The sequence below is a fragment of the Parus major genome, chromosome 3 (assembly GCF_001522545.3).
Source record: "Parus major isolate Abel chromosome 3, Parus_major1.1, whole genome shotgun sequence".
In the NCBI taxonomy this organism is placed as follows: Eukaryota; Metazoa; Chordata; class Aves; order Passeriformes; family Paridae; genus Parus; species Parus major.
The window spans coordinates 12,834,908-12,849,813 of record NC_031770.1 but is presented as its reverse complement, the minus strand read 5'-3'; the positions used below and the strand labels follow the sequence as shown (position 1 = coordinate 12,849,813).

Sequence of the window (14,906 nt, the reverse complement as noted above, 5' to 3'; positions counted from 1 at the left end):
ACCCTGCTTGAGCAGGGGAGCTGCTCAAGAATGCATCTCCAGAATGGGTGCAGGGTATATTCTTGTTTTTTATCTGATCTACCAAGTCAGGGTCTCATTTATAAATGAAATCATCACTCAAAGTTGGTACTGATGGGCCATGAACAGCCTGCATGTGTGTATGTTTGAGTTGAAAATGAGCAGTCTGGTGGAAATTTCAAATAAAAAGGTACTTAGAGTATATAAGATTTTATGTAATGAAAGACAAAAAATGTGCAAGATAAAGAGATTTTTTACAAACACAGTTATTCTGATGCAAAACCTTGAGATGAAACTGTCTCTTCATATATCTTATAAAAAATAAGAAAAGCTCAATAAAAGCCTGATGGAATTGTTTAGAAAGTAAATTAATGTGTCTAGCACTCTTTCTTCACAACCACATTTCAAACCATTATGTAAATATCCAAAAGTGCCACAATGAAATCCCCATTATTTATTGTCAAACGTACAGTGAACAGAGAAAGAAAAATTTATTTCTTTTCAAACTGAAATAATCTCTTAGCATGTGCCTCTTCCACTGAGAGTACTTATGGAAGTTTTTCAAGACAGTCAGGTCAATTCCAAAGTATTTGTCACATGTAATTATGGCTTCTCTCTGAAACAGCAACAAAGAAAAGCTGATTATTATTTCAACATCAATCATCCTGACAATTACAAATATTTGCTCCATAGGGGAAGTGGATGCATCATGTCATATTTATACATAGCTTCATGCTATTGGAAATATAAGCTATTAGCATTCTCTCTAGGTTTCTTGTTTACTCCTCCTGTATGAAAATTTTAATAATTAAAAAAGAGAAGAATCCCAAATGTAATGCACATTCAACACAAGTTAAGTGTGGGAATGTGGCTGCTAGTTTGTCAACTGTGAAATCATTGCAGCAATATTTCAATGGCTTCAGTAAAAATTGCGTTCTTGGAAAATTCAGAAATACTGCAGTGTCTTACTGCCTGCACTAAGGTATGACAATGGAAAAATTAAGTCACTCAAAGAACCTGAGCTCTCCCTGCGATCAGGAACATTGAAATTTCCAGTTGAGAAAAAAATTGCCCTTACCATTTGTCCTGGTTCCAGTTAGGACAGAGTTAATTTCATCTCAACAGAGGTTACAGGGCTGAGGGTTGGATTCAGAATGCAAATGGTGATAACACACTGATGTTTTGGGTTTTCCTTGTCTCATGCTCTGCCATTGACGATCCAAAAGAACCTGTGAGGGAGCACAGCCAGGACAGGTGACCCAAACTAACCAGAGGGCCATTCCACACCATAAAATGTCATACCCAGTATATAAACTGAGGGGAGTTACCTGGACAAGGGGACAATTTGGGGTTGGGAATGCAAGTCTGGTTGGTATTGGTCAGGACTTTCATTATGTATCACTTGTTTGTGCTTCTTACAATCACCATTATTATTGTAATTTACCATTATTGCTGTATTTCATTTTCAATGATTAAACTGTCCTTGTCTTATCTTACAAGTTTTCCTCTGATTCTCCTCCCCATCCTTTCTCCCTTCTCTGGGAGGAAGGGGCTAGGGAGTGCAGAAAAGTTGGGAACATTGAGTGAGTTGCTTAATTTCCAGAAAAGTTTAAACTGCAACACCATTATAATCTGAATTTTTTAAAAAATGTATATTTCTATAAAAAGTACTGCATTTATATTTTATGAGGTCAAAGTAAATTTGTTAGGTGCTTCAAAAATGCATTTCCATCTGTTTACAACTTATTTTACTATTTTTTTGTGGTGTTTGGCTTGGGACTAATGAAAGGGACCCATAATTTATTGACCTTATCATAATGGCACTGAACTAGAAACAAGTGTCAGTTGTACTTTGTGTTTGCCTGTATTAAAATACTCACATTATCTGAGTTATCCTTTTAATCTAATCTGTGACAGTTTCATTTTCCGACTTCTGAAAGTTCTGATAGCTGAACTTTGACTTGCCCAAATTCACATTATATATGAAGCAAAACCCAGTGTACAAGCCTCAGTATGAATGCAATATTAAATTGCCCTTCTCAGCCTCTTTAGCAAGCCTGTGCACACAGTTTAACCAAATCTAGTACAGAGCTAAACTTTAAGCATATTTTCTCTTTTGAGAAGGTGATAAAGGTAAAACTTTTTAATTTTTCACTTTTTTATCGTATTTGTTCATGGGCTGTAACTGCAGCTCTGCTGGAACTTCTGTAGTCTGTTTTTTTACTGTGGCTTCCTCACCATGGATCTCCTAGACTGGTAGAGACAAATCAAACCAGGTTATTTGGCATTAATTCTGATGTTCCAGAATTTCTGAATATTTTTTAGAACCATGAAATACAGTGGATTACAGTTAGAGTTTTGCTGTGACTATAAACTAAGGACTAAAAAAAAGTTAATATTTTCCATCCAGCTAAATCTGTCATATAATAATTTAATATAACCAGAAAATATTTTTTTTTATGTACCAAGCAAGCAAAAAGGAAATAACACAGTATTTGTGCATTTAACTGTGAATACTCCACAGACTTTTATTATTTTTAATAGATCCTATACATTACTTCAAATATGTAACACTGAATGCCTTCACATGCAATATTGCTCCAAAAGCAATATTCATAATAGAATTTAGTTCCTTCAAAATATTCCATTGAGGCAACTTTAATAAGAAATTCTTCTTGTTAATGCTATCATGTGGAAATATTCTCAAAATACATGCAATGCACAAAATTTAAAAATAAACAGGTTGCTTTAAATTCTACTTGGTAGATAAATATTTTAAAAGTTTAAAAACATTTGTCTTAAACTGCTTGTCCAACCCTCCTCTCTTTCCCTGGCTGCTTCCTCACACCAAAGAAAACATCTGCCATCTGTGATGTGAAGATATTTAGGCACATCAAGATGTTTTTTCTCTTTTGAGACACTCTCCATATAAAAAGCTGTTGATTGTCCTGGATGTGCAGGTACCTGAACTGATATTTCTAAAGCAAAAACCAAGCAAACATAAACACAAAGCTTTTAGATGATGTCAAAGATCCCCTATGATACCATAGAAATATTTTTATGTCATCAGTCTCAGGTGAATCATGTACTCTTCATCAGTCTCATTTTCCTGTCTCAAGTGAAACAGACAAATCTGCTTAGCACTTGAACTTTAGGATTTTCATGGTGCCACAGGTATTGCAAAACTGTATATATTTTGGGGTTTTTTTCTTGCTACTTTTTAAATTTGTGTTTTTTTTATACTTTGCTGAATTCAGGGCAATGGAGGGGGGAAAAAAACAAGCTCAAGCTCATAGCCAGCTATTCAGCAGAACTTTGTAAAAGATGGAAAATATATGGTCCATGAGAATAAAATAGTTTGCTGAGAAATTTAAAATCAGACCAAACTGCCAGAAGAGCAAAAATCTCTTTTAAGAATGGAAAAAAAGCAGCAGAACAAAGGAAAGGGGGTATGGGGGAAATAGGAGCAGTTCCAAGGACACACAGTGTTCTGGTATCCTAATTGTTCTGCCTATTATTCTGTAAGCACTCCATCACATGTTCTCCATGGTTATCAAGCATATGTTTTGAATGCATTATGTGAAAGAATTAGAAGCATGTGCTTCCTTTTTTATTCAGAGAGATATGCCAATATTCATCTTATTGTCACAGCCTTGCTGGAGCTCTCCCTTGGCTGGGCACTGAACCATGCAGCTGTCTTGGACCCCAGTCCATTTGACCTCTTCCTATTAAATTCCTATTAAATTAAATGTTCATTTTACAGGTTATAAGGTTGGCACTTCTTTAAGCCTTCCTTGCATTTTAACTCTGCCCACCCTCTTTCCCATTGCACAGAGACCCTGACCATTGCAACTCCAGTACCTCATCTATGTCTTCTGCATCTCCAGCAGTGGTAAAGGATGGGCTGGGTTGCAGGTCCAGGACAGCTCTAACATCAGGGACTGTGAGGTCCATCTACACCCAGACTTGAACAGGAATCTTGCCTGAATTATTTCCCTCCTGCTCTAAGCAGGGATGGCACCAGTCCTGCCACAGAAAAACTTGGAGTGCACATCAGACCCAAAAGCATCTGCTGCCTGCACATAAACACTGTGATGGGAAAGAAATTCCTACTTGCTAAAGGACATTGGAACAGATATTGACATGTGTTAACAAAGCAGGAAAAAAAAAAATGGACAAAATGGAATTTGCTGTTTATTGGGTATTCCATTTGCTTTCTCTGCAGGCACACACAACCTGCTAGCAGCAGGTTTTTTCACAGAAAACCTCATCAAGAAAAGGATTTAGGAGAAAATCCTAAAACCCACTTACATCTGACCCAAAATTCATTTAGTCTTTGTGCTCTTTATGCTCCAACATTTGCTGTTCCAAAGTACTCTATGGAAAGGCCATCTAGAACAAATGTTCCTTTCAATACTAATCTGATGTGGAAATATAAAATGTCCATGCATAGAAAACCTAGCCTTGAAGAGAATTTTAAATAGCTTCTCCAGGCCACCACTTGTCCAGAATTCAAATATCTCAGTCACTCTTTTTTCTCAAAGGTTTGAAAATCTGTTGTTTCTGATGATAGACAATGGAAAAATAATTGTTCCTGCTTTTCACAGGGGAGAAAAAGTTTTAGATCTATCTTGCAGCATAGAAAATAACCTTGTAGGGAAGCAAACATCTAAAGTAGATTTAAAATACTCTCCTTGCTTCTGTAATAACTAGCTGCTTGCCAGACTACTGTGCAACCACAGGAATATTTGACAGCTCAGTTCCCATCCATGAGCAGCTGCACAAAACTGGTAGGGAAAGAGGGAAGGAGACCCTGAGCAGGATCATTCTTTCACAATATATTAGCTTTTTTAAAAAAAATTAACCTGTATTTCTATTTTTCACTCTCCTAATTTGTGACCTAAACCACAGAAATTTAGAAAATACTATAAAACTACTGTAGTATCTCCCTAAAATTACCATTTTGTATGGTATATGCTTCTCAGTGATATAGTCAGTGACAGGAAAACAGTGAGCTCTGGTCTCATTAATTTTCTTAATGTCTTAATAGCTTGGAAATTCCTTCTTTAGTGCCACCTTTCCTCTATGAGTAAAAAAAGAAAACAAAAAGAAAACATCAAAGCACAATAACTTGGGATCTTAATTAAAACTTGAAAATAAAAAAAAAAAGGCTATGTTGTCCATAAGTCAGCAATAAAAAACACTTTTTTCTTAGAAGAAAAGAATAAAAGTGGTAAAGGCACAGTCAAAAGACAAATCTGAATTAGTACAATGAACTTTGAGGTCCTTGCCTTTGTCTACAAACAAATACTATCTTTTCTGAAGACCAAGTACTGTGCTAGTATGAATATTATTTAAAGGGTAAAATTTTTGATAATCTCACATTAGAAAATATTTATGAAGTACTTATTTTAAAATTAGTTCCTCAAAATCATGGATTTTTACTGATAAATATAATGACAGGTTATGATATTTATAATTTCAGAATTGTTGGAAGGTTTAAATAATATGGTCGAGTATTTTATGATTTTATCAATCAAGGATTGTTAAAAAAATCTCAAAGATAAAGAATTACTTTTTTTAAAAAATATATTATTTTTTAAAATAATTTAAATTTTGTTTTTGATTTGCTTTCCTCTAAACTTTATACCGCAAGCTGAACAATCACTTTTATATTTTTGGCAAACCCTTCAGTAAAATCTCTTTGACTGAGGCTAGGCCTTGCAGAAATCATTAGTGATTATGGGGAAAGAAACCTTTTGAATGATTAAATAAGTTGTAACCTTGAAGCAGGACACCAGCATATGTCCCAGTTTCTGAGACAGCAGAACAAGATTTAAAAACTCATCTCTTCCACACATGATACTGTGACAGAACAAAAAAGGTTTGACACAAAGAGGACACACGGAAAAATCTCCTCCACCACAGGATGAATATTCATATAACTCATTTGTTATATTTTCATTTTTTCCTCTTCTCTCTCTCTGATTGGGAACATAAAGCTCATGTCTAAAACAGCCTCCCCACTTTTTGGGAGCTAAGCCAGGCACACACATGAGATCCTGGCTGTTGGGATTTTTTAGGTGGCTCTGGCCCCCTCTCCCTCTCCCAGCAATGCTTGAGATTCTCACTGTAATACAGGGACTTTACAACCCAGTCTAAAAAGAAACAGCTTAAAATCAGATATTTTAAACAATGAATGATTTGCAATGTTTATCAGTAGGGAAAACAGTTACAGGAAGAAGGATACAATTCCTGGGCTTTTCCTAGGATCTCCCTGTGTTAAGGGCCCGTTCCAACAATGACAGGGGAAACAGTTTTATTGACACCTGCAGTGGATGATTCACATAGGTCAAAAGAGCACATCTCTTTTCAAAATAAATAAAATCATACACAAAAATAGACATAAATATGGACTTTTATCTTTCTGGAAGCATCAGCTCTTACTTTACACTGGAGATAACATCACAATCACAATGAAACCCAAGTCTGTAGCTGAGAGGGACACAATGGAAGTTAAAGGTGCTCGGTACCTGGCAGGACACCACTATATGATATTACAACAAACCATGCATTTTCCCTTTAATCCATGTAACAACTTACATCAATGTCAGCATCACAGCCTTTTCTAAGATGAAAAGTTATTTCCATGGTACAGAAGCTGAATGAAGTCTGCATATCCTGTTACATCATTCTAAAGAAATTTTTCTGCTTCTTTGGATCAATCCAAAGCCATATTTAAAGACACTGGTTTGGTGACAAGATTTTTTTTTCTGAAAAGACCCAGAAAGAGTAATGCAATTGCAGGGCTCCTCCTCGACTGGCAAGCAATTAACTAACACTGCACAACTGATGTGCAAATCTCATCTCAGAGGAAAAAAAGTTTGCACGCACTGATCTGAATACTTTTGTGGGGATTAATCTGGAGCTTCTTCTTTTAGAACTATCAAAGGTTGTAATTTGTTTTTCAGTTCAGTCTTCTGCACAGTAATAATGGAAAAGAAATACCAGGATATCAGGTAATTAAAGTATTATAGTAATAAAACACCTGTAGATAGCTTATAGCTATCACCCTTAGTTCTGACCCCAAATCATCTGCTTACAAAATAACAGGAAAAGAAACAAAAGAAGCAAATGCCCTTGCAGCTGGTGGCAGTGAACTTAACAGAAGCAGCTACATCAGCTGCTATGACCTTCTCACAGTAAGCAGTGAAAAGGGCATCCAAAAGCAGCATAAACCATCTGCTAGCCCACCAGATTACTGCAGTATTACCAAAAAGGCTCACCACAGATTTCTCAATTCTTTTTTGTTGTAGGGAGAAAAATCCCACGATACTGAACTGTGACTATGTCATCGGTGGAGCAGAATACTGGGAAAGACTGGGTGGCTCCTGTATCATGTGGAAAACACTGCAAGAGTTGTCCCAACCTTAAGGCACTGATTTTGTGACTGCACAGCCCTCCAAGCATGATTCCACCTTCCCCTTCAGTATGACTGTGGAGTGCAGCCTGATCAAAGTCCATCTGCATACTGCAAACTACTGCTGGAGCAAATAAAGAGATGATTAAGTCAATATTTACACATACAACAGAAAGAGATCATTGTATGTATGCCCCAGCTTATTTTGCACGTACATCTGTGAAAAAAATTCAGACTACTTATCATGTGTTATCATCACTCAGGTAAATGCTGTAGTCACCATGAGGAAAAATATCCCATTAAGTTCGTTGCAAAGTTCTTGGGAATGCAGGAATTGGCATTTTATAAAATAATTAGAGAGTATGGGGTTAGTAGAGTTGTTCTAGATCTGTGCCATGTAAGTAAGATCAAAATGCACCAGCATTCATTTTTTTGTGGTGGAAGGAGGCAGAGATGGTGACTGTAAAATATTTACAGCAAATAACAGAATATTCAAAGACATGGAAAAAGACAAACTGTGCCAATTATATCAATGACTATGACACAGCTGACAGAAAAAAAAATTGTCCCATACTTCTGAGCCCACCTGGCTCACATGAAAGTCACAGGAACTTATTGGAGACTCATGATAGTAAAAGTGCAATGTTTATATCTAAAATATTACTCATTCTGAGCACCATATTTATATATAGACTGTGCAAAGCTTTCAGGAGGCTATTGTCATTTACAGTCCTTGCAGAGGGTATCTATCACATTTAGCAAAGATGGCATTCATCCCCAGAAGTTCCTGTGGTTGAACAGGGAGCATTTTATGCCCTTTGAAATGTCCTGTAAAAGTGAGTATTTAGGTAAGAGAAGCAGGCAGCAATTACCCATTCCCATCACACCTCTTGTTTCCTCTTGTTTCCAGTAGCCAGATCCAGACAGATAGAAATATTTAAGAAAAACTTTTAAAAAACAGATTTCATCCTAAGAATTAGCCACCAGCATTCTCCATTTAAAGCTCTCAAACTCAGAAGAAGCTGAGCTCTGGTGTCTCCCCACGGTTTAAAACTGCTCCTGGAAGCTGCATGTGGAAGGAAATACCCTGTTCTGTTTGTAGGTTGTGTTCTAGACAAGTTCATAAACATGTCTAGGGCTGAGTATAATTTATCTTGATTTAGCAAGTCAACAAGGGCAAAGTGTTTAAAATAACTGCTGAGTTGTCCTCCAATTTTCAAAGGTCAATTTTGGCTCCAAAAGGTAGTGGAAATTTTAAAGAAATATCAGCAGAATAGGTTTTTCACTAGAAATTATGATTTTTCTTTAAGTGCAAAAAAACCCTAATATTGCATGTCAAATTCAACACTGGCATATGTCAGATTTACATGCAGATCATAGAAAAACTGTAATTCAAACATTCACTTTTATAATACTATATCTTGCCTGCAGTAAAATTCACAAATATAGCACTGTTTCTGCAATTCTAAACAATGAAACATCTGAAGTCAGGCACTGAAAACAATCCTTTTATTTTTCTAGATATTTTAAATGTATATTTTCATTCCTTTATATTTCCTTCCTGACTTTTGAACCTGCATGACACACATTTTACAAAGGTTCTTTGGCAGCCACAAGAGGAGATTTTCAGGTGTTTTCAAATAAAAATTGAAAGGCTTTCATATTCCCATGCCTCCAGGAACTCATGCTTTAACAAACGCATCAAATAGTCTGATGCTCATTATGGCAAGGCAAGTTTGTTATACAGATCATAAAACACCTGCAAGAGGCATCTACATAATGCTAATATCTTGCTTAGATTAAAAAATACAAGTATATCTGGCAAAATTTCTCTTCTTTGGTGTATATCCAGGTATTGTAAATCACTTGTTGTACGGAGATTAGCAATATTTTGGCTCTGCAGGATGTCTTCTCATGAAAAAATTACTTTCCAGGTTAATGTCACTGAGACAATAAAGTCTGGCCTTGCAGATTGTGAGAAACAAGATGCCATTAAGCATTTGCTTAATTGTGAAAATTTTAAGAACATATTAAATGAAGCTTTTCTTTTGAAACAGCTAGAATAACGTCATATAAGAAGAGAAAGCATGGAACAATGAAAGTGGACAGGATTTCTATGTCAATTAAATTCCACCAAACCATGCTAATTGAGTGGCTGAGGATGGCCTAGTCTACTCTAGTATTGTGGCAAAGTTGGCAAAATGCTTTTGTTATCCATACTAATATATCATTTTTATAGCTTCAGAAGCATAAGTTACATTGGAATTTCAACTTGACCAAACAGCTCTAGGATAAAGTTTATATTAATTATCAGTATAAATTGTTGGGGAATTATGTGGAGGGCAGGGTGTGTGCAGAAGTGCTCAATTTCCCTGGGCTTCAGGGCGTCTAAATTTTAAGAACAGTGTAAAAAGAACAAAGAAAGCATCCTTCTCTGTAGTTTCAAGCAAAACCTTTGTTCAAAGCTATGAAAATCTTCCAGTGGTTTCCAAAAAACGGGAATTCAGCAAGCGTTTGTTATTTCCTTTCCCACATTTTCGCCACAATGAACAGAAAAGACCCAGAATTACAGGAGAAGCTTTAGTGTGCGAGGGATTTCATTGCACCTTTCCAGTCTCATTAGCTCAGCTAACAGCTTCTGCTTGTTAAGAGGCTCTGTGGGTAGCAGCAGCAGCAGACAGTGATCCTGGAGCAGAGGTACCTGCAGGGACCGTGGTTCAGGCTGTCTCCTGGGCTGGAGGTGACACTGCAAACCCCAGTTAGGGAATGTTCCATTTATTTCCATTTTATTCACATGTCACTGTGATTTTGTTTCACACACAGGCCAACTTCACACCTCTAAGGCTTGCCTTTTGTACCTCAAAGGAAACTGAAGGATTATCTGTCATACATTCTGCTGCTTCTACTTACATCCCTTTAACCCCCATTCAGGAAGGGTCATAAAGCTGTGAGGGGAAAAAGATGCCCTTCATGTTAGCAACCCTCTGTGACAGATTTTTCATTTGCTTCTATATTTAGTTATTTTGAGCAATAATAGAAACTGAAATTTCACTTCCTGCAATACGGTGGCTGAAACATTTGAGATGTTTTTTTGCTGGAGGGTGCTGCTAGCATTTATGTGGATTTTTTTTTCCCCCTTTCTCTCCCAATCCAGTATCCATTTCCTGATATACTGCATAATGAACATGAAATGTGTTTTTGATATATATACAGTCAACGAGGAAAACCTGCAAGGTAAATGACAAAAGCACATGCATAGCTGTATATACTCATGCACTGCCTTTGCTCTTGCAATGAACACAAAATCTTTAATTTTGGGTTTGTTTTTTTTTTTAATTTCTTTTTCTTTGCAAGAAAGTGAAAATTTTACTTTCTTTAAAGGGGCTGGACTTCAGAAGCTCCCAGTGTGGTGTGAGGTTAAGCTGCGCAGGAAAGGTCTGGGGATGTAGCAGAGCCAGCTACACATATTCCACAATGGAGGATGCCCTTAAAGAATTAAGGAGTCACAGAATCATAGGATGGTTTGGGTAGGAGGGACCTTGAAGAGATCATCTAGTCCCACACCTTTTCCATGGTGACATCTCTTGCTAGATCACAGAGCTCAAAGCCCCATCCAGCTTGACCTTGGCCACTTTCAGGGATAGATTACCCACAACCTCTTTTGGCTACTGGTTCCAATACCTCAACCAAATAATTAATTTCTTCCTTATAGTTCACCTGAATCGACCTTCTTCCCATTGGAAGCCATTCACCCTTCTATTGCTACATGCCCTTGTAAAAAGTCTCTAACTAGAGTCCCAGTAGAAAATTAAGAGTAAGGAAACTGATCAGTTTTTCCAGGACTGGATCAAGTTAGCAACTTGAGCAACCCTCTGCTTTGATGGTGTAAGATGAGAAATTTTTACCTTCCCCAGACAGTAAAAGAGACTGTGCCTGGGGAATACATTTCTGTAGAAATAGTTCTTGTCCTTCCTTGGGCATCTGGGTCAGAGACAGAGAGCACAAACTTTCTGCCTTCCTTCAGCTCTTCACAGAAGCCCACCCAGGAGCTGAAAAGCAGATACAATGTTAGACATAACAAAATCCCCCAAAATTACTTCCTCATACTTCCTCCACATTCACAGGATTAGATGGCATGGAGAAGTTCAGGCTGTTTCTCCTCCTCACGGAGGGGTCATTACAAATATCCTGTGCCACAAGAAGTGCATGTTCTCCCCATGTAACAGCTGCCAGCTGGCAAGATGTCACAGTTCGGGGGACAGTGCCAGAATTTCATCGGTTTGTATAATGTGAAATAGCTGTGCCTAACACAGTAAGAAAGGAAAATGCAAGTGTACAACTTAGCCAAAAAAACTTTGTGTGAGAACAACAGCTGACAAACCACAGCTGCTTTTACAATACAGTACTCTCTTACCAACTTCCTTCTGCAAAACTGAGCCTAGAACCAATGCTGTTGTTACAGGCTGCACTGCATAATCTGAATTACTGTCAATTTGCTGCACCCACGAAGTCTCATGTAGCAAGGCTGAGGTGAAATACACATTGTTGAATTTGATACCTATGCACAAATTTCATAGTGTGTGCAACAAGCAATATGACACTGATGACTTACACTCTTTACACTTTTATTTTAACGTGCTTATCTCTATTATATCTGAAAATAGTGCTCAGAAATAATGCTAAAACCTTCCTTTTTGCTCTCACTTTATTCTTCCTTGACTGGTCACAGGAAACAGTGCATCTGGTTTATATATTTTGACTTGATTTTTTGTGAGCACATGTTGTATGAAAGCACAATGTTGAGTCAAAACCTGCTGGTTCCACATGCTGTTTTCAGAGTGAACAGACACATGGCCAGTCTGATCTCCCACTGCATTTATAGTAATATTTTTGCCTCCTTAGGTATTTGCTACTCAATTCCATGAGATTTCCTCTTGGAGAAGAGTTTCAATTTTAAAGCTGAAAATTCCTCTCAGGAAAAATTTCCATGGATTTTTTAATTATCAAGATAAAGATCTTGAACCAATCAGTATTTTCAAAATTTGGATAAGTGTACAGATGAGAACAGTGTGGTGCTTCTCTTCCTTTTTTCTTTTTTGTTGTAAGAATAAATGGGTTTCTGTCCTTAAAACTATTTAGAATATTTTCAGCATGCAAATGTTCATTCCTAGGTGTGGAGAGTTCACTTAATCTGTTCCTAAGGTCATGAAAATATGTGTCAGTGTGCTCTACTCTGTGCTTCAAAGAATAATAGAAAGACTTGTGTTTTGTCACCTTTTTTATTGCTTCTATTGTTGTTTGGGAGATGGGCTCCTGAACAGCTGTTTCAGATTTTTTTCCCTGTGGTTTTATAGAATCATTTATGTTGGAAAAGACCTTTAGGATCAGTGAGTCTGTTAACCAAGCACTGCCAAGTCTGTCATTAAACTGTGACATTGCAAATGATCACTTCTCATTTGAAGAAAAAATATGGTTGATATTTTGTTGTAACCAGCTTTCTACCTATTGGAGATATTCCATGAAAACACAGACTAATTTGAACAACAAATAAATAGTGTTATTAGCTGAATTATTTAAAAATGGGGGGGAAAGAACTCCTCCCTTTTCTGGGAATTTTTTCCATTACATCCTCTTTTTCTTTTGGAAAGAAACAATTCCTAAGCTGGAATTGTCTGAAGGTAGCTCACTGACTTTATCATGTGCTTTCATTCTGACAGACACATGAGCAGTGTCTTTGTTAGTGACCACAATTCCTTACACTGCACTGCTCTTAAGCTTTACATCTACATGGAATCATTTTCAAGATTAAATAATGAACAGGCTTGGTTAACTAATAATTTATTTGTTGTAAAACTGCCACTTTTTGCTTCATAAAGCTGTTGCACTATATTAGGAACAGCGACGTGACGACACAGTCTATCTAGCTGGGTTGCACAAGAAAGCAAGTTTTATTCTTCCAGATCTTCTTTTATAGACAGTTCCAAGAAGGTCTGGAAAGGTAAAACTCTCATTGGTCATTAAACCAACACATCAGCATCATTGGACACTTGGGAACATCCCTTGACTGTTTCTTGCAAGTAAACAACAAGGCAACAAACAACAACTGCAAAGGTTGTTTTCCTTCTCTAAGGACTGTTTGGAATCCTCTTTATGATTTCTCAGGCCAGAGTGAGAAAGTTGTGTGATTTAATTTCACACAGGCTCAAGCTGATGCCTGAATCCTAAAAATCTCTTATTTGACCATTGTCACTTCCCATTTAAAGCTGCCACCCATCTCAGGAAACAGACTGAATTTGCTCTATAAATCCTAATGGTTGTAGTTATTATCTTGAACTTGTGCAATCTTGGTAAGATATTTATAGTGGGATACAGTGCCTAAAAATCTATTTTTGTATTCCTGAAGTTTTTAAGTGAACAAAGAATTATGACAATCTCATCTCTGCTTTGATAGAATTTTAACAGTAAGTGGGGTCAAAGTCTGACTGAGCCAAAGTCTCCTTACTAATCTCTATGTGCTCTGCCTCTGTTTATGTGGTAGGTGGGCAATGATCCTGTCTTTCAGTTTGAAAAAAACTCTTATATTTGTCACCTTGAAATCTTTTAAAAATCACAGGTGCTCTTGATGGACAAACTGGGGGAAAAAAAAAAAAAAAAAAAAAAAAAAAAAGAACCAAACTCATTCAAATTTGTCTTAGAAAAAAAAAAAAAATGACAGCCCAAATCAAAATGCTTATGAAATTACCACATATGCAATGCAAACATGTAAATAAATATAAATTCACACCAAGGGGACCTTTTCCTACACTGATTTAAGAATATCCCAAATTTTAACTACAGGGTTTATGTGCTCTATGGCAATAAAGGGATGAGGAAATATTAGCACAGTTGGGAAAATGGGATTGACCCTTCTAGACCAAGGATGGAAGTCTCCCAAATGCCATGAAGAGCCTTCTACGACAATTTAGTGTGACCCTTATGGAGTTTGGTGAGCTGGAACAGTCATTCTCTGAGGATTTTCCCCTGGACTTTATTCAGGAAGGAAAATTAGGACATTACAAATGGCAAAAATTGTCTGAAAGCTCAATGAAAATATAAACTGACCTAGTTTTTCAGATTGTAAGAATGAAGGCTATGAACCACTTGACATAATTTAAGGGGAAGCACTGATTTTTATCTGTTGATGTTGTCAGACAGAAAACTGGGTACTTTTTTCCCAGAATAGCTGTTAATCTGACAAAATTTAGTGGTAAAATAACCAAAATATTATCTTTTATTTCAGATATTAGACTAGATATTTGATCTAGTTTTCACTGTTTTGCCATAAGGATTTCTAAAGGCAGAATAACCCATGATGCCTTCTGAGAGGCATCAGCTCCCATCACCAAGACAGCACTTAAGAGCAAGTATCACATTAGCACTGAAGCACAGCTTCACAATACATCCAGAAAAACTGAACTATCATTAAAAC

At 36.8% G+C, this 14,906-nt stretch overlaps 1 long non-coding RNA gene across 3 annotated transcripts in view; it reads right to left on the bottom strand.

Annotated features, from left to right (window-relative positions):
• Positions 1-452: 452 nt before the first annotated feature.
• Positions 453-14,906, bottom strand: part of LOC107201140 — an 80,778-nt gene continuing 66,324 nt past the window's right edge. For all 3 annotated transcript variants that reach the window (XR_004496686.1, XR_004496687.1, XR_001520034.2), the window contains 2 exons: positions 1,097-1,247; positions 453-634 (listed from right to left, as the gene is read on the bottom strand). This is a non-coding gene — a long non-coding RNA (uncharacterized LOC107201140). The remainder of the gene's footprint in view (positions 635-1,096; positions 1,248-14,906) is intronic.